This window comes from Chlamydotis macqueenii, chromosome 1, assembly GCF_036417535.1.
Source record: "Chlamydotis macqueenii isolate bChlMac1 chromosome 1, bChlMac1.mat, whole genome shotgun sequence".
Lineage (NCBI taxonomy): Eukaryota > Metazoa > Chordata > Aves > Otidiformes > Otididae > Chlamydotis > Chlamydotis macqueenii.
Genome location: NC_141556.1, coordinates 28,436,237 through 28,456,246, shown reverse-complemented (window position 1 = coordinate 28,456,246; position 20,010 = coordinate 28,436,237). Strand labels below are relative to the sequence as shown.

At 36.5% G+C, this 20,010-nt stretch overlaps 1 protein-coding gene across 3 annotated transcripts in view; it reads left to right on the top strand.

Moving 5' to 3' along the window:
* The window catches only part of FOXP2 (forkhead box P2), a 429,772-nt gene that overhangs the window by 337,461 nt on the left and 72,301 nt on the right, over positions 1-20,010 (top strand). Inside the window, exon 3 of one of the 3 annotated variants that reach the window (XM_086747593.1) lies at positions 6,294-6,364. The exons of the other annotated variants lie outside the window; for them this stretch is intronic. The gene's annotated coding sequence lies outside the window, so the exon portion shown is untranslated. The remainder of the gene's footprint in view (positions 1-6,293; positions 6,365-20,010) is intronic. 3 annotated transcript variants of the gene reach the window in all.

Below are 20,010 nucleotides of genomic sequence, written 5' to 3'. Positions count from 1 at the left end.
AAATTACTGTATGTTTCTCATTAATGATTTCCTGCATTTGTAATTGCATAACAGCTGTAGATGCTGGTAAGACCACTTCCTGTACTAAACAGTGTCTGCAATGTATATTGTTTTTTAAAGTAGTTGTCATGTTTTTCCCTTGAGGGAAAAAAGTAACATACGAAAAAGAGAAACTACTTGTTGCTAATTTATTTATGATATTCATCTTTTCATCACCTTTTTCCAACCTCACTTTACTCTGGGACATTTTGATCATTTTGTGTTGGGTTCTGTTTCTGTTGTCTATTGTGTTTTGCGGTTTTTTAACCTCTGGTGGGTTGATTTGAAACTTGTCCACATTTACAACTGAAGCTAAACAATGCTGGCATTGTCACAAGAAAGCAAGGAGCGATGCCATGGGTGGAAGGAAGGAGTGTCCTGCACAGCATTTTTCACACTTGTGAGCAGTATCCTCTTGACCTTCAATTTAACTTTAAGACAGTCGCTCTTATCCAAGAATTGATTGCTCAATCATTTTACCGAAATGGTCACATCTTTAGGAAACAAGATTTGCACACAAGAAAGAATGGCTTAGGATTGACCTCAAAGCCTCTTGTGCTTTGGCAGCGTGCAAGGTTCATTTATGTTTGGAAAAGCTGAAGAAACAAATAATTTGTGGAGGGCCTTGGATGTGAGGGCTTTTAAGGAAAAAAAGCGATTAGCCACAAAGTCTCTGAATACCTTCCTGAGTGGGAAAGTTCAGAGGCACTTAATGCACTGTTTACTCAACTATGACATGCAGATAGCTGGAGCACTTCGTGGATAAATATGCTGTTTTCTCAGTGGGATCACAAGACCACTGTGACTACGTCTACATCAGGGATCTTATTTTGGTGCTTTCACTAAAGTTTTCAGTGTGGAAATATAAAATGTGTAACTGAAAACCTTTAATGGTTCCACAGATGAGAAGAGTTCCTTATGCATGTTTCACAGATGTGTGTGGTCACCTGCACTTCCTTGTAAAATAGATCTAGAGAAACCTTTGTAAAGCTACAGCTAGGAATGCATGCAGCAAGTCCTCTAACCGAGATGTTGCCTATCTTTGCATGTGATGTCAGCTAAAAATTTGGGCTTCTCAGTACCTTGTTTATGTCCAGAGGAGTATGACCGTAGGTGGTACTGAGTCAGATCCTAGTATCCTCTGTTTTTGAGTGCCAGCTCCAGATGTGTTACGAATGGTGGGCAGAGTGAGATGATAATACAGGATAAAAACTTGAGGTCCATCCCTTTTACCTTCTCCCAGCAATGTGAGGCTTGAGAACCCTTTGTGTTCAGAAGCTTGAAATAGATTTTTCATTAATGAATTTGTAAGTTCATTTCTTAAAACATGTGAAGTTTAGGTTTTTTTCCCTTGCCTGTTCTGACAAAATTAATACTTCATTTCTTTCTTAAATGTATTTAGCTCTTGTTTCCAGGCATTCAATCTTGCTAAACTTAAGAGAAAATTATGAGAACAATGTCAACATTCCTATCACAGGATCAGATTTCTCAGATCCAGCTAATGCTCTTTGACTGTGCTTCAGAATCTGGAGATCAACTTCTTCAGCAGCTGAAACCTGGCAGATTTAAACTAGATTTATAACATTATTTAGTTACAGTGAAATCATTAAAGTTCTGTATCATAATTAGAAATGATTTCACATACCAGCAAATCTCTGCACAAAAGCTTGCAAGATGTGACTGTGGTATCTCCCTGTAGTTACCTTCTCTCTCTCTCTCTTACTCAATCTGTTCTTATTTTTTTTTTCCAGATAATTATCTGATTATTTTGGAAGTGAGGACACTTCTTTATTTTCAGAGTCTTGCCTGCCCTTAGTCTGACTCTTGTAGGTGAAACGTATAAGAGTATAACATTTCTCTTTCAGGCAGACAAATTTTGTTCCTGTAGTCACCTGGAAAATAACCTGGTGGCAGATCTTTGTTTATATTCTACACATATACCAAACCCCATAAATACCTTTTCTCTGGTCAGTGTTTTACTGTGCGGTATTGAATTACAAAAAAAAATAATAGCATATGCAGGGTTTATACAGATCAGTATCTGTAAGCTGAGTATCACGGATCAAGTGTACAGAATTCAAAAGGTAAGGTTGGTTTTCCCTACTTTGTCGAAGTTGGTTTTTATTCTGATGAGTAGACAAAGAATTATAAGGAGTTGCAACAGTTTACCTCCTCAGAAAACTTGTCTGTAAAAGTAGTAACTCACATTTATTCCGCACATTTTAATTCTCCATAAGAAAAAAACTGAAGGTGTTGTTAAAGATAATCAGTCCTGCCTAGCTGATGGAGAGCTGTCTGTAATTGTATTCTGGAAATCATCTGAGGGCTGAGGTTTCTGGCTGCCTTGGAAGCTTAGCAAGAAGAGTTTATCTCAGGCGTTGCTTATTAGGATCTACACAAAAAAAAAATCACCTAACTTGGTTTGTTCTGAGTAAAAAGACAAGAAAAAAAAGAGCCTTCATACAAGCATTAATTTTAGTACCATTTACTTCTCTGTGCACACTTTATGTTTAGATGCCATTTATAAATATCTTATTATCATTTGTTAAATTTTATGACAATTTATACAATGCTTGATGACTGTAATTCATGCATTAAACATGCACACATATTTTAACAATATTTGCATCTTATAATGTGCTTTGTAACGACTTGTCATAGACTCATCGGTTAAACATTTATTTTACAAACGCATTTTGTAATATGCTATGGTAATAAACTATAAAAAAGTTGTCCCACCTTGTAATATTTTCAGTTGGATGAATAATGCATAACAAAGTCTACTTTCATTTAAAAAAAATGACCTCTATTCTGATGAAATCTGATACATTGTCTGGATTTATGGTGATCACCGTGTTGTGTGAGGTGCTGTCAATCTGCTTTCTGGTTAATTTTCAGAGATGATAAATTTGAATTAATCTGTAAATATTTACAAAATAATACAGTTTATTTTCTTCTATTATTTTATTTTTATCCACCTGATTCATTCAGACCATTTGTACTAACACCCAACATGCTGTGAGATAATTTTCATTCAAATCATTTCTGAAAATTCAATTCAGTTCTGAAATTGATTATCAAAATGGTGATTGTTCCCTTGCTGGCTGCCTAGGTTTGTCATATGTATCTCTGAAGAGGCCTATGTTACTGTCACATCTGATCTTATAAGCTGTGTAAAGCTGAAGGGTATATAATATTGGAAAAGTTTATACCGAGTTACTACCCAATAAAAACATGTTTTTACTTTTTATTATTTTTAATTTTGGCTACATCTGATTTTATATACTTTTTTAACTTAAGGAACTTTATTCAAAACATAATTTTACTGAGATAGCTATTTCCATGACAGTTAACTTACTGACTATCTGACTTTCCTGAAATATCATGCTGATTTTTTCAGTATTTTTTTTGTATGAATGTTAGCACCTAGCATTCCCTGAGTAGTTTCTCTGTGTGTGCGCATGCACATGTAGATTGTAACATTTTCATTCACTTTATTTCACAACAAGAGTTTTTGTTAAAAATTTAACGGGAAGAAGGGGATTTGAGGGTTAGTTGGTTGGTGTGTTTAGGTAGGATATAGAGTGTTATGGGGATGTCCGTACGTTTGATGGTAGAATGAGATAATCGACAATTTCAGCAGTATTCTTCATTTGTTACCTTCCCGTACCTGAATGCAAACCAAAGTGGATGACACTTTTGCTATTCACCTGAAATAAGTTTTAGGGCTTTGTATCTATCTGATATGTGCATGTATGAAGTCTATACAGAGTAGTCTGGTTTCACATCTATTTAACATAAGTACAAATAACTACTTCAGGTCCATACTAAGGGGAAGCCAACTTTTTATCTGTTGTTATTTCACCAGACAATAGATGGGTACACCTTATCTCTGCCTTTCACCTTAATAGTCCAGGCCTTTTGTCACCAGTCATAGCCAAGGCACTTTTGGTCAACACATTCTTGTCAACACATAGTCAACATTTTTAAAAGACAATTTATCTGATCTGATTTAGACATCTAATTAGGATTTAATGAATTGTGCCACAGAAATGCCTGTTTTTTTCCTTTGACTATACAGGTAACCTAAGATGACTAGCTCAGATATAGGTGTCTATAGCATAGACTTTTTGCATTTGGTAGAGCGATTTCCCTCCATTCCCACTTCTATTTTTCTTGATTTTTTTTTTCTTCTAAATAAATTACTGCTTATGAAATGAGCCAAGCTTATTGTCAATAGAGCTTTACCTCTTTACACACTGAGCCTATTAGACTACATTCTACATAGTCAAACAGAGTCTGTTTAGATTGCATAAATTCTGTTATGGAAGTCTCCCTGCTCATGGAGAGAATAATTAATTCTGTTTCAGTTTGCTATTTTTTTGTTAGTGTTTCTCATTAGGTGAAGGCAAGCAACTAGTTCTGATTGGGATGTGGTGTTCCGGAGATCTGGCGTCTCTCCTGTAGCTCTGAGGCTAGGAAATGCTCATTCTACATGGGCTTACAAGCATTCATTAAACTTGTTGTTTCATGACTAGTTGTCATCTAAGACTAGTTGTCATCTACATACTGAAATTTATTTGGTAAAGATTAATTATTTAGTATTCTATCACAAACACTTTAGCCACCACTTCTCCCATTCTTTTAAGTCTTACAATTTGAACATCTGCTGTCTTTTTCTATTAAAAATCTAGAATGCAGCAGTCTCTCTTCTTTTTGTAGGAAAATTTTACCTGTTATTTTCCCCTGTGTTTATTTTTGTTAGAATCGTGTTCTCTTGTTTATTCATTTTTCAAGTTATGTGTTTGGCTGCCTTATTAGGTAGTATTCTGATGATTTCTAGATTTAATTTTATACAAATATCTAGAGCATCTGACAGTTTGACTGTATCTCTTAGTTTTAATTTTGCACACTATTTCTTTGAATGCAACCAAATGATACAGTATCCTGGTAGTTTCTTAGTTCTCATGTATTATTCTCATCTATTATAAATCACATTATGGTTGCACAAGAAATGAAGTAAACATCAATATGACGTGATGGGAATACCTTTTTTTAAGTTTACTCAGACAGCACAGAGATTCCACCCTTCACTCTCCTTCTTGGCAGCTTGTCATTCTTTCACATACATCGAATATATGAGATATATGTGCTTTCGTTGTTACTTGTCTGTTTTAGGATTTCTGTAGCTCAGATTCATTGCATTCCTTGTGTTCTTGAAATTGCTTTTCTTCACTTCAAATATAGAAATGCCTGTAAGACACATTATAGATACTTGTTTTTTGCACTTTGCATATGTCTGTTTATACATGCATATACACAAGTGTATATTTACGTAAGTGGATATCATCCTAGTACAGGTAATAAACTGCAAGATTGTTTGTAATGAACTTTTCTAAGCTAAACTTTACTAGTGTATTCCCTTCAGTCATTACAAACCTCTGCTGTTAACAATAATTTCCCAAGGTATTATTTTCTGTTTTCTCCTTTTTTGCTTTTGCATGTCAATTCTTTTCCCAAAAGCACAGTGACTTGTGGGCCAGAAGAGGGAATGTTCAATTCAAAATTAGTGACAACTTCAGTATCTTCCCGCTTACTGAAGCCATCAGTAGGGTCTTTATATCACAGGTTATGAGAAAATTCCATCTGCCTAGTAGATCACACACTATTTAATCCCTTGGAGGTTAAGATGCAGTAGATTTTCAAACAGCAGTACTCATATGCATACAAAATGATTTTAAAGTTATTTTGGTATTTCTAAGATGTAAAAGCTATCAGACTCCCTCAGAGGTACATAATTAAAAAAATATAGAAAGTTAAAAAGCCCTATGATGCATTTTAACACAGTTTTGAAGACTTTCAAACTAGCTTTTCTTTTATATAGTTCACGTTTCCTACATACATGATGATGTGATGTTGTAAAAAGGGTTTTTTTCTAGTTTTCTTTGGGAGAATCTGCATAAATCACATATGGTTTCACCATTTGTGAATAACATGGCAACTCCAAACTCATACCACTGAAACCATCATATTATCATATTATGTACTGTACATAACATACATACACACTTATAATGAGCTAGAGGAATAATACTGAAAAACTCTTCCCTTCAGTCTTGAAAAATGACCGAAAAGTAGAGGTCACTTTTCGTGCCTTGGGAAAAAGAGATCAAGAAATTAAAACCTATAACTTTAAAATGTATTTTAATGTGCTGCAGCTTCAGTGACCCTCAGCTGAAGCTTCTCTATTTTAGCTTACAGGGTCTTGTGACCTCAGCCCATAGCAGAGTTTCAACAGTAATAGCGACAGCCATCTTGGATAAATGTAAGTGAATTTTTTCCTCATTTCTATAGTTTCTATCCCTCACATTCACTTTTGGAGCTTTGTTTTTCACTCAGATGTAGACAGTATTCCTGACAACATTTCTGTTGTGTGCCAAGTAGCATGATGGACACAAAGTACTAGTAAAGCAAGTAAGTGGGACTTCTTGACTTTCAAATGTCACGGTATCAGGCTCATCCTGTGCTTTTGAAATGCTAGTATGATGGCCGTGTAAACTTTATTTTACCTGCAGCTAGCTTGACAGTAGTTTTCATTATCAAGCATGATTTATCTGCAAAGAGAGGAATAGTACGAAAGGACTTTGTCCATATGATCTTGTTTTAGCTAATTCTAGGGCTGAAATCTAGAGGAATTCCGAGAATATTTTCCTACGAAAAAGTTTCCCTTCTTCAGTCAGTGTTACCATTTCAGTTCTGCTTCTGGTCAGATTGTAGTAATCCATCCCCAGACATAGCTGTGAATTCACTAACTGTTGTATGAATCGGAGGTTGATTTCTGAGGAATACCAAATATACCGATGCTATTAAAGCCAATGTTTTTTCAACATTAGTCACATTGTTATGGTGGCTGCTCTATGATTCTAATCCAAACAGAAGAAAACAGAAGTACGATTATTCCTTCAGAAAATCCTGTCCTGTGTGCTGATAGCCTTAAGAAGCTGGCATTTAGTAGTAATGTACAAAAGACACTTCAGCTTAGGTCTTGTCCAGTATTTAGTCCTGAACTGACCTTTGTCTGAGTTCACTGTTTGTGAACAATGTGGCATCCTTGATCATTAAAGCACCATGCCACCCCTCCATCTTCTAGTTGTTCATGTAAATAAATATGTATGTAGCATATGGACATACTTAAAAGTCCAAGTTTTTATTTGTCTGTATAGGTCATAGAATCATAGAATGGTTTGAGTTGGAAGGGATCTTAAAGATGATCTGATTCCAACCCCCCCTGCCATGGGGAGGGACACCTTCCACTAGACCAGGTTGCTCAAAGCCATGTCCAGTTTGGCCTTGAACACTTCCAGGGATGGGGCATCCCTAGCTTCTGTGGGCAACCTGTTCCAGTGCCTGACCACCGTCATAGTGAAGAAGTTGCATAGTAGCACTGTAGCTACAGCGGTACCTTTTTTATGACCTCAGGTATCTAACCATATGGTTGTTCAGATGTCGCCTGTTTTCTTCATGTGATTTCATAGGATGTATCATGAACTGATGAAATAAAAGACAGCATATATACAGTAGTTAAGGCTAAAACTAGCAGAAGTGAAACAGCCTCCACCCATTTGTCTTACAAATGTCATTCAAAGGTAGATAAGAGGCAGTACTGGTATTTTACCTGCAGACCTATAGTCAGCTTAAAAAGTCGTTAGAATTCAGATCTTCTTGCAAACATATGGTTATATATGGTTAATATCTCCATAATGAATGTGAAACCATATCATATATGGCAAGGTATGGAAGCTGTGAGAGCAGAAGAACGTGCATTGAAAGCAGTTTGTTATTATCTTGAATTTCTGTATGTCTCAAACTTTGGTATGCCATGTAGGTGGGAGGATGGGCATTGTTACCCCTATATACAGAAATCAAGTAGTAAAAGAAATTGCATGCCCAGAGTCTATTCTTTTTAACTAAAACTATATGAGTGAAAAAAAGGTGTAAGAAATGTTAGGTTGGCTACCAATGACTAAGCAGGAATCTACAGAGTCATGAAAAGTAATTCCTAAAATTTCTCTGAGGAAACAGGTTTAGTCGAAAACCCATGCAAACCTTGAGGACCAATGTCCTCAAGGGTAAAGTTGTTTTATAGCAATTACCATAAATATTCATTTGATTTCAGAAAAAGAGAAGGTGTTCTTACATTTGTCATTGCAAGGCTAACTTAATGAAAGACCTTTGAAACCACTGTCAACAGGAAGCATGTATAGGATTTGAGTGTATGTGAATATAAAATAAAAGATCAATGTTATTAAATCAGCACTATAATGACAGCAGTTTCAAAACCAGCCGTATGTATATGGTTATCAAATACCAGTTATTTTGTTGGAGCCATGTATGCCAACATAAATTCATTGCCACTACAAGCTCAGTTCTATATTTGTTATCTTTTTGACGCTGTAGTTTATGTGACATCTCTGTCCCATTAAGTGATGTGATCCTTCCGTACAAGAATGATCCCCTGCTTTGATAACTGTCTCAGTCTTGTAACAACATCAAGATTATTGAATTAATAGAATGATAATGTGATTCCATACATCTTGTTAAAATAATATTCCCTTGATAATGGATTGTTAAAGTGTGTTTTATTTCCTGTTTTTATTATTTATGTAGCTCTTCCAGTAGTCTTTGAACAGACAGACAAAAATTAAGAGGGTGTGTTTATATATGTTAACCTTTGGGGTTTTTTTTTACTAGAATATGTAGCATATTTAACATTTTACGTGTAAGCTGTAAAATATGCATATATAAATACATATATAAATCTAAGTGCAATGTCAGGGATTATATATATCTCATTATTTAACACTTCAGTATATTAAACAAGGACTTTGAAACACAGGAGAAAGCAATTTGTGAAAGTATGTTATAGAAAGTGTGGTGGAGCATGCTCAGAGCTTGTACAATATGAAATGCTATAAAATGTTTTAAGATGCTCAAAAGCCAGATGCTCACAAATCCAGTCTGCTAATCCATTTGGGCAAATAGATATAACATTACCTACTTTTGTACATGATACAAACTTCTAGGAATTTCAGTTTCTTTTTTATGTCATGGTATCATGTTTCCAGAAGTCTACCTAGTGCAAGAGGCATTTGCGCTCCTTAGTTAAAAGTGTAAACTACCTCTGAAGATTTTGTAGAGATCCTGAAATAATGAAGATACTGATGGTGTTGTAGTCATAAATATCTAGTTAGGTTATTCTTCTGGTTCTTCATAATTGTCTTTACCTCCTCAACATATAAAAGACAGAGAAATGTTAGACATTTAAAAAAGAACTAAAGTCCATCCCATATTATGTAGTACTGCAAATCTAAATTCTGTTCAGCCTGAAATCTCCGTTCTTTTAATGTTCCATGCACAGTGAAGTTTAGATGGTTGGAGTGAGTTGAGGATTGTGGAGATTTTTTTTCAAAGACCTGTGCACCCAGATTTCCCGCTGGGTTCATTTCCAAAACCCACACATTGTGCCATCACCTACAAAGTCACTGAGAGATTCTAATTGTTCATTTCTAGAAGACTTTCCATCTTAAATGAGAGGATGTGCTTTGATTTTGTTCAAAAATCATTCATTTAAAAAATTACTTCAGGATGCCTTACATTTAGCAAAACTTAACAAGGGTGTAGCTGTAGCCACTTTAATGATTTTGCCGTTCAGAAACTCCTAATAATGACTAGCTCATTGCTGCTGTCTAGAAACAGATAGAGAGACAGATAGATGCATATATATTTACATTTTTAGGCAGCCCCTAAATCTTTGCCCCTCCCCCAAGAAAAGCTAAGTAGTCAGCTTAAACCTCTTCAGCAACTCTATAAACAAGAAGATGCCGACAGCATGTCCTCTTCTCTATTACTTGGGTGTCCTGTCTGCGTTCTCCTTCTGTTTGTAAATCCTTCTCCAATTTCCTTGTGTTTGCTACACTGTTAGATATTTGTGTAGTGTTCATAATGTTTATAGTGAAAATAAAAATATCCATCATTAACAACTTAGCAATAGTCCTTAACTGCTTATTTTCATTGAGTTGACCATTCAGATCTCTCCTTCTTTGTAAACCTTTTTTTTCTAGCTCTTGTTGTGACTTGTAACTGAGCCTGAATGCTGATAATTTAGAAAACTCTTCAAATGAAATAAGCTGAGTTTTCTTTACCAGTTTGGTACAATTATATTTTTTGGCCTCTGTAAGGTTTGCCATGGTTGGAATTAAGAACTATTCCATTGGAAAGAATAAAAAATGTAGTGAAAAATGTGAACTATTTTAGCACCAGCAATACAATTGATCCAGCATTGAATATTTAATTAGAGCTTCATTAAGTAGTCCATTTACATCATTTTTAATTATGATTTTTGAGTACTAAAACACTCTGAAATTTGTTATAATAATTTTGTATCAAAAAGGTTTTGAAGAAGCCGAAACATTCCTACATTTTCAAAACAACATTCTTAATATTCGTCTGTCAAAGGTGCATAATGTTAGAGTCAGATTCACCTCAAAGCAATACTTTCATTTTGGAATTTACTTCACTAATACTTATAAATACTTATACTCACTTATAAATATATATTGTAAAAATTTGATTTTAAAGAAAAAAAAAACCTAGATTACTTCTAAGCAATATTTTCAACCCTTCAGAACTGCTTATGAATCAAATAAATTCTTTCTTACACTGTTGATTATTGTTCATTTTTTCTGTTTCAGAGCTGGATTGTTTTTCTGCATATTTAGGCAAGAGGGAAACATTGCTGTAGCACCTGCAAACCTTAGCTGTATTTTTAGTCTTGGTTTATGAAACACTGTAGCTTTGAACTTGCTTGCACTTCCAGATGGAAAATTATTCTTCAGTTATTAGTTTTAATTTAAAGGCAGGTCTCAGTGTCTTCTTACAGCTTTGAAAAGCTGCGGAAGCTCTGATAATACGTAGAAGCTGGTACATGATCTTTTTCTTAGGAGTACTGTAAACACTGTATATACGTGAACTGTAATACTGTCTTTTGTCAAAAGGATAATATTCTAGGTCATTCAGTATTTAAATTAATACTTCTGGGCTTCAGTAAGCCCAGGTCTTGCAAGGACCTTCATTCCCTAGGTCAGTTCTAGGGGCAGTTGTTATTACTGTCAAACTTGGGGTCAGAGCCAATGCCAAGTTCAGATCAAGACTGATTTCAGAGTTCGGTCAGGTATTTAGGTGCGAATGTGAGTTTTCTTATATGTGTAAGATACAGTAAAGTGTACAGATAGCTGATGAATTTTTAATTAATATAGCAAGATTTCCGTAAGAGATTAGTAGTGAAAAGCATTTGTTTTTACCATTCCATTACAGAATACTCATTTTGTCAGTAAATGGCATTATTTTTTTCATCATTAATTATATCCTTGCAAAACATGTACAGATTTTTATACTTGTAAGTACATGTCTGCAAATAATATTGGCTTTAATTGTTGCAAATTTGTGTTAAATGTCCAACAGCTTTTGGAAAATAAGCAAAGTAAGAAAGTGCTGAAGTAGGCTGCTGGAGGTGCTGTGGAATCTCCCGTGCTTGAAGTTTGTAAAAACATTTTGGATAAATGTCTGTCAGACACAAAACAGTTTATTCTGCTTTTGAAGAAAGAGATGGGGTAGCTCACTTGCCAAGGTGTCTTCTTTTTGTTCTATGATTTGCATAATAATTTTTTAACAAGTAATAATTTATTTTAGCATATTTCTTTTAATTAAATGAGTTCAAATTAGATTGCTAATCAGTGGTTACAGCAATTATACCTATGTGTGTATTTAGTGAACATTAGTTTGTGAGGTTTTTTTTATGAGTAATCTAAATAGTATGTCAAAGAACATATAGCTATTACTCTTAGAATAAGTATCTAAATTCTATTAAGATAATCTCTGGGTTGTTTCTAAAACTAAATAAAAGTGAGAGGCAAATAGAAGTTTGTACAGAAAATACTTGTTAACAGAAGTCTGTGGCTCAAGTCTTGCAGAAGATTCTGTGCTTATTTCAGATTTACACTATGATGTCAGTAAAACTGAATTTTCATAGGATCAAAGCTTTGCGACTAATTGATTTTGTGTCTAGAGAGCCAAATCAAAACAAATTCTTATGAATCTATCATTTTCTGTGGAAGAGTGCTTGAAGAGCCTTGGAAAGTACTATTTTATTAAATGTTAGTCACTTTTATGAAAAGAACTTTTGACCAAGAGATTTAAAAAATAAGGACTTAAAAGCTTGTTACTTTCAAAACTAACAGAGAAGGTATTTCCACCTCCTTCTTCATCTTAGGGCTCTGGTTGCTCTCTGCGGTATAGGGCATAAGGGGCTTGAATTCCCCCCTGTCAGGCTGGGAGCAGGGAGAAGAGCCAGCTATCAGCCTGCACTGGGAGCTGAGGGAGCCATTGGCACTCGCTAGCCCAGGGGATAGGATGCTGGTATTGACCTGGAGCAGAAGAGTTGAGAAAAAAGACTGAGTTTCTGGAGCCTGCAAGTTAACGGGCACTGCTGACAAGTCAGACTCTTGAATGCAGGTCCCCACTGTGATTTCAGCCCTTGTCCGTGTTCTCCTCCTTCACTGGAGGAAGAGGATGTGGGACATGACCCTGGCCATCGCAGCATTTAGACGAAATCCATTAAAACCCACTTTTGTGTCTTTTTGAAGGAGTCAACATTTTCAGTTTAAGAAGTGTCAAAATATTTTCTTTTTTTTCCTATCTGCTTGTCAGAACTGCTTTTTTTTTTTTTTAGCAATATACATTTTGTATGGTTTGCATTAATTTAAACTTAGAATATTGTTTTATTTGGTGCTTGGCTTGATATGCTGCTTCTATTTCTGACTGAAAGGACTTGTGAGTCCAAAACGTGTTTTGTGTCCTGGTAGGCCTATTAAAACTCTTCATTTCCCTACAAACATTGCATCATAAGAACTTTAAAAATATGCATTCTGTTTGGTATCCCTGGCAATGCTATGTATGTTTTTTTTTTTTTCTGACAAGCAGCCTCTGATATCTAATAAATAACAGTTCTGATGGTCTTTTGAAAAGATAAATGCTACTTCTATTTTATAAACGTGTAGTGACGTCCTTAACAAAAATACATTATTCAAGAAACATCAACAATATTTTAAGATAAGTTAATGAAGCTATGTTCAAACATTGTGATAATCAAACTATTATCTGTATACAAGACTGAAGAAAATATGCTGCTAGTTGTTGCACCGTTTTTGTGATTCCTCTTGAGAATGAGTTAGCTAAAATGAAGGTGGTCTGCCAGCTTTATTTAAAGATCCACGCTTAAAAATGACTAATTTTATAGCATGTATTTTCTGTTTATGTGCCTGTCGGTTTTAAACAGCCTTCTATATGCAAATGCGTGATGACAGTTCTATATTCTGTGCCATTTCTTCACTAGAGTTTTTCATGCTATTGGAATAATCCCTTAACAGATATTTATAGAGTTTTTACTGTTATTTTGACAAATCAGGCATTGTTATTAAAATGATAAAAGAAAGTAATTTTAATATTTTTTACATTGGACATTCTAAACTTTTTTAAAATTATGTATGTTTCTAGGTCTGTTTTTGTAAACCTTTTACAGAATTTGTGTCTTTTTAGTCCCATTTTTCGTGGTCAGAAAAATCTGTACTTGGAACTTGTTTCTAAACAAGTGTATCACTAAAGATCTCTTTTTATTGTTCCTTCAGTCATTTCATTGCATGTGCCTGTACCAAATTGTGTATTCCAATAAGTTAATTCATAAATATCATATACTCTACCAGTACTAAATTTGGCTCCTGTTGGAGGTAGATTGTTCTGCCATAATTTTCAATATAAACAAACTCAGGCTTATTGTCTATAATTTTTGTAGTTTGGAAAAGCTGTTCCCTTGCCATGGCCAGTTTGCCTCCTCTCTAGGTAATGCTTCATATCTTTATATAAGCCTCAGCATTTGTTTAAACTAAAAACAGAGATTGAGAAAACAGAATACAATATTTCCATAGTCTTGAACAAAAAAAAAAATCATTGGCAGGTGACATAGAAAGACAGTGAAAGGACAGAGACAGTCACCTGTGTCTAATGAAGGAGATGACATTTCAGTAAATGGAGGTACTTAAATATATACCGTGTGTTGGCAGTCTCCCAAGACTGCTGATGGAAGTGTGTTTGGGGAAAGGAGCAGCATATTGAAGAAACTGCTGCTTTGAGCTGTACGATGAGAGCGGGAGCGGAGACTGGCTACAAGACTGGTGGGAGTCACCAGGCTAGCAGAAATTTTCGAAGGATACCAGCTGCTGAAGCCATGGACAGCTTTCAGAGCTCTTCTTGACATATATTGTGGAACTATATTTACACGTCACAAAACCATGAAATGCTGCAGTGGGCTCTAGTTGGCTAGAACATCCAAAAGAAGCAAAAGTTAGGTGCATGTGCATTTGTAAATGCCGATGTCTATGCCAGGCAGATATTTTTGCAAGAGATGAACAAGAAAGTGAATAGGAGATGATTATGTATATCTTCATACTTGGTATCTATACAGACATCAGATCTGAGGCTCTTGCAAATTTTGAGAAATTTCAGCCCAAGGAAGTAATACTGGAGTGGCTTCAGGATACTTTTATGCCTTCCTGATCCTGGTTATAGTAGTCTGCGTGAGGCCTTGCCAAGAGGTTTTAGGTGTGCTCCCTCCCTTAGTGGGAATTAATATTTTAAAACGTATGTTACAGGTTTGAGAAAATAGTCAGGACATAGTGGCTTTAACATTTTTAACTGTGTTGGTAGAATCTGGACTGTTCTATGGCTACTGTTTACCAAATAAAAACTAAAGATTGTCTTAGTCCTCCATTTGGCGGTCCCTGTAGCTCATGTTCATATGGGAATATACTTTCCATATTTTCTCCAAACTTTTTGAGAGCATTTTTGTAAAATACATCCATGTAATTAAAAAAAAAAAAAACAAACCACAAAAAAACCCCAGACTCTACACTAAATGTTGTACATTGGATAATTTATTTTCCTTTTAAAAAATCCTGTACATGCTTTTTAACTGGAGCTGTTTCTTACAAAAGAAGTGTGAAGCCCATGTATTAATTCACTAAAGATCCATTAATCCATTTTCCTCATGTCCAAGAAACCCCACCTTTCCATTACATACTCCAAAGACATATAAGCAATAAAAGTGCTGACAAATTATTCTGTACTCCACAGCACTGTTTTTCAAATTTTTAACTCATTAAAGGCTCTTTCAAAATTTGTATAGAAAGTTCAAATTTACACAAGCAAGTACGCAGAAGTTGCCTGGCCTGACAAGTGTTTTGTTGCCCTAGTTCTGGCCTCCTTGACAGTGTTGGTCACTGTTTTCTTGCACTGTTTTAATCTGTGGCTGTTGCCAAAGCGGGATGGGCAACGCTAATGGTAATGGTCAGAAATGAGTGTGTGACTGCATCGTCTCCATATTCTCTTTACAGCCAGCCCCGTTCATTGTCTCACAGGATACAAGAGGATGACGGTTAGGCAGCAGACCTGCAATTCATGATTGGTGGTATGGTCTCCTTTTATCATGAAATGTACAAAAGAGTCTAAAAGTGGATAGATAAGGGATTTAATTCAACCACCAGACAGAAAAATAGGTGGTTTGGACTAATCTCAACACTCCTTCTTGAAAGCCTGAGAAGTGTCCACATGTCAGCTGCTCCATGGGCCAAATGATAGTCTTTATTACTTAAATTCGACTGAGGGCCATCCATTTTATCCAGAAGTAGGACCAAGTAACACCAGTTCATACCCATGCATTCCTGATGAATTTAAGTAAAGCTATAGAATACTGGTCAGCATTGGCAGGGTGAAGAGGAAACTTTCCTATTAAAGGCTACTTTGGCTGAGATTAAAAAAATGGTTCTTTTATCTCTATCTCAATAACATTTATAAGGGATGCTACTGATATGCTTGGACACTCTATTTTCAGTCTTCTGCAGCTGCAGGATGTGCCTTTGCTATGGCTGCCGTGTTTCAAAGGAGAGGGAGCAGGATTTGAAATGGAAATCTTGGCTATGTTGTGTGGGTCCTGCGGAAGGTGGCATTGGTACCCAAATCATTGTGATCTGGGTCTCTTACCTTTCTATCTGAAACTGTCCTTAACTGGGGTTCTTATGTCTTTGTCATAGTTTAGCTCTGCTTGGGACCAAGCTACACCGTCTTTCACTCACTCCCCCCACCCTCCAAGGGAATCGGGGAGAGAGAATATAAGAAAAAGCTCGAGGTTTGAGATAAGGACAGAGAGAGATCATTCAAGTTACCATTAAGGACAAAATAGTCTTGACTTGAAGAAATCCATTTCAATTTATTAGTAATAAAACAAAAGCAGGATAATGAGAAAGAGAAAAAAAAAAAACCCACTTCCCCTCGTCTCTCCCCTCTTCCTGGACTTCACTTCATTCAGAATTATCTTCACCGCCTTCCCCCTCAAATTGCAAAGGGAGAACAGGGAATGAGGGTTGCAGTTGGTTCATCACACATTGTTTTCCACCACTCCTTCCTCCTCCAGGGAAGAACTCCTCACATTCCTCCCCTGTTCCAGCGTGAGGTCCCTCCCACAGGCTACAGTCCTTCATGAACTGCTCCAGCGTGGGGTCCTTTTCCACAAGGTGCACTCCCTCAGGCATCCACCTGCCCCAGCATGGGGTCCTCCATGCGCTGCAGGGGCACAGCCGGCCTCACCATGGACTGCACCATGGGCTGCAGGGGAATCTTGGCCAGGAGCAGCATTACTCCTCCCCTTTCTTCTTCACCGACCTTGGCTTCTGTAGCCGTTTCTCTCACAAGAAATTCTTCACAATCAGCTCAGGCAGACGCCGCTCAGGTTCTCTTCACATCTCATCTCTTCACCTCTCTCAGCCATGCGGGGCTGAGTCAGGCCCAGACAGCTGCCCAGTGGGAGGCCAGAGGGTGAGGGCCGCAAGGCCCACAAGGCTCGCGCCTCCCTCTCTCTGCCTGCACTTCTGTTTCTTCTCTTTTTTTTTTTTTATTTTCCCCTTCCTAAATATGTTATCACAGAGGTGTTATCACTGAACATTCCATCACCAATTGACTTGGCCCTGGCCAGCAGTGGGTCTGCCCTGGACCTGGCTGAGTCCACTGGACAAAGGGGAAACTTCTAGCAGCTTCTTGGAGAAGCTGCTACTGTAGGCCCCCTTGCTACACAAAAACAGCAGTCTTACATGCAAGGGTTACAAGTAAGAGTATCTCTATAACCCATGCACTGGCCACAGTTTCTGGGTAGAGTATGTTTATGTGAGCTGGAGACAAAAATTGTGGTCTGCCACTTGGTCCCATACAAAGTAATCTTTAGTTTGCTATTGGTGACAGTTGCATGTTGTTGCTTGAGGAATGAAAAAAAAAAAAAAAGGAAAAAAGGTAGATCTCAAGACTAGTAAAAATGTATTTTTAAATATTCATTTTTCATAAATATTTTTCTTAGTATCTAATTGATCCCTTGATTAGCCACAGAACGTATAAGCAAGCTAATGTGCAAATTTAGGCATATACCAGTGTGACCAGACTTTACATGGGTATAAACAGCAGCTGGAAAAAGCCCTGGCTCCACCCCTTGTCCATGAGTTAATTGTTCTAAGCATCATGCAAGTGAAAATTGCGCTGTCTTTTCCACATTTTTAAGCCCAGTGAAAAGGTAAAATCTCAGCAGCCCTCCGGGGAAAGCTGCATTCTGCATCATCCAGCTTTATGATATATATAACGCTTATTAAAGGGCAACTGCAACAGTAACATTGAGCCTGACTCTTACTTTATTTATTTCAATTTCCACTGGGATTGTGCTGTTGACTTCAGTGGCCCTTTAGTACACATGGATGTAAACAAGAGAAGAATCTGCCCGGAGTGTATCACACAGTATGAATGTAATCAGATTGTCAATATTCAGCTCCTGTACATGCAACAAACTAGAGGTCAGAAAGGTTACTGTGCCTGTCCTTGTTCTGAGGAACACTGAGATGCTGGAGTGCCTCAGTGCACAAAAAACCGTCACCCTACACAGATTTGAAAGTCTGGTGATTATACATCGATACTTAAATGGGACTCTGGCTTGGGGATTGTCTAGCTTTGAAAATTGTACTACATAGATCATGATCATGCGTGTTCAAATAATCGCAACCTCCATAATTACAAAAGACTCTGATTCATTCTCCTATTTTTGACACCTGTTGAAATTCTTTGGTCACCTGAGATTCCCTGGCTAGTTGATGAAAGAGAGGAACACATTCAAAGTCAAGATTTCAAGTATTCAAGATTTATGTTTATTTTCTGATTGTGTCTCTTTTTGTGTTTATGGTTTGAAGAGTTGTCTTTGGAAAAGTGGAATTGCCTCCATTTTGTATCTACAAGAATTGTTTGATACTTTTCTACTTTTAGCTGGAAAAAGGTAACAGAAGAGTTGTTTTGCTGAGCTGGGAAAGATATTTCTCTTGGCTAGTCCTTACTTCCCTTTAAAATAGGAGTCAGAACAATTATCCACTTCTTGAAGACCAAGAAATACAGATGAGAGCCTCCAGCCTGTGGAGCATTTTACAGAATAATGAAAATGCAAATGTAAAAAAATTTAAGGTGGTGGTAGTTGAACTGGTGGTAATTGAGGTATCTTGGGGTGCGGTTTGATTTGGGCATATGGGGAAGGAGTATTTCAACTGGTTTGAGTATATTTTGTTGGAAATTTAGAGTATCAAATTAAATCACTTTAAAATACAATGTGCTATCGTTGGCTTGATTTAAAAAAAAAAAAATCAATAGAAACCTAAGTCAGCCAAAGTCAGCAGTTCTGCTGAAATTTTCTAAGACTATTTTGTGTATATTGAGAATTGAAACACATCAAAAGTTAAAAAAATTCCATCATTTAGCACAATATACTGATTTTTCTCAAACAGTTATGTAAGATTAATAAAACATTTTAACTGATACCTATTCACATATATTCTAAGAATTGTCTGTAGGTAATACAGTTTTGGTTTGCAAGCATACAGGGTATCTCATACACTTTAATAATAATTTTGATGCCTCTGAATGACTATGCATGGGTAGTTCTCTGCTTCTTCACTTCTGTGGGGTTCAGCTGTACACCAATGTTTTGTTCTGCAGCAGAAAGGAAATGAAGTGTTCTCATCACTGAATCTTTTTACATGCCTACATCGGGAGGTTCCTCATGTGATTCATAGAGAGGAAGCTCTCACACAGAACAATTCAAAATTCAGAACAGAGCTCAATTTATTCTGTCTGAATTGCCATCTAAAGGAGCTTCTCTCTTTCTCTCTTAACTGTATAAATAGTATATAGACACTCCTCCTAATTTAAACTGTTCAAGTTACAAGCTATGATTTGCCTGGCTGCAGGCAGTCTGCGCACTTGCTGGCATTGTCTTGTAAGAGGGAAACGGTGCAGACGGATCTGGTTTTCTGATACGCAAATTGTACAATACTTTCAGAAAGCTAGTTTAGTCTGTAGGCCATACAGTCCTCAAGCTTTCTGTAGGTCTTGTAGTTCATTATGATGGTAATTTTTTACGAGGACCCTAGCTCATTAGAAACTGCACTGAAACTTGGAGTATTATTGGCCATCAAATAGTTTCAGTCAGCAATAATTCCTGACTGTCATTGACCTGGGGCAAATTTGTACCATTGTCCTAGAGCTTCATATCCTGTTACTCGCATCTCAAACCCGTAAAGCTCTTTAGATAATGTTTGTTCTTGAAACACTTTCAAACTGCAAAATAAGTTTTAATTTCTGTTTTAATTCTTGTTCCTCTAGTATTTGAAATGCACGTATCAATGAAGAGCCTAAGTATACGTTGTTGTACACATTAGTTAAATGTAACCTTTTATATACCTGACTTTTGTATGGGCAGGGTTGTCAGAGGGGAAAAAGAATATCTTG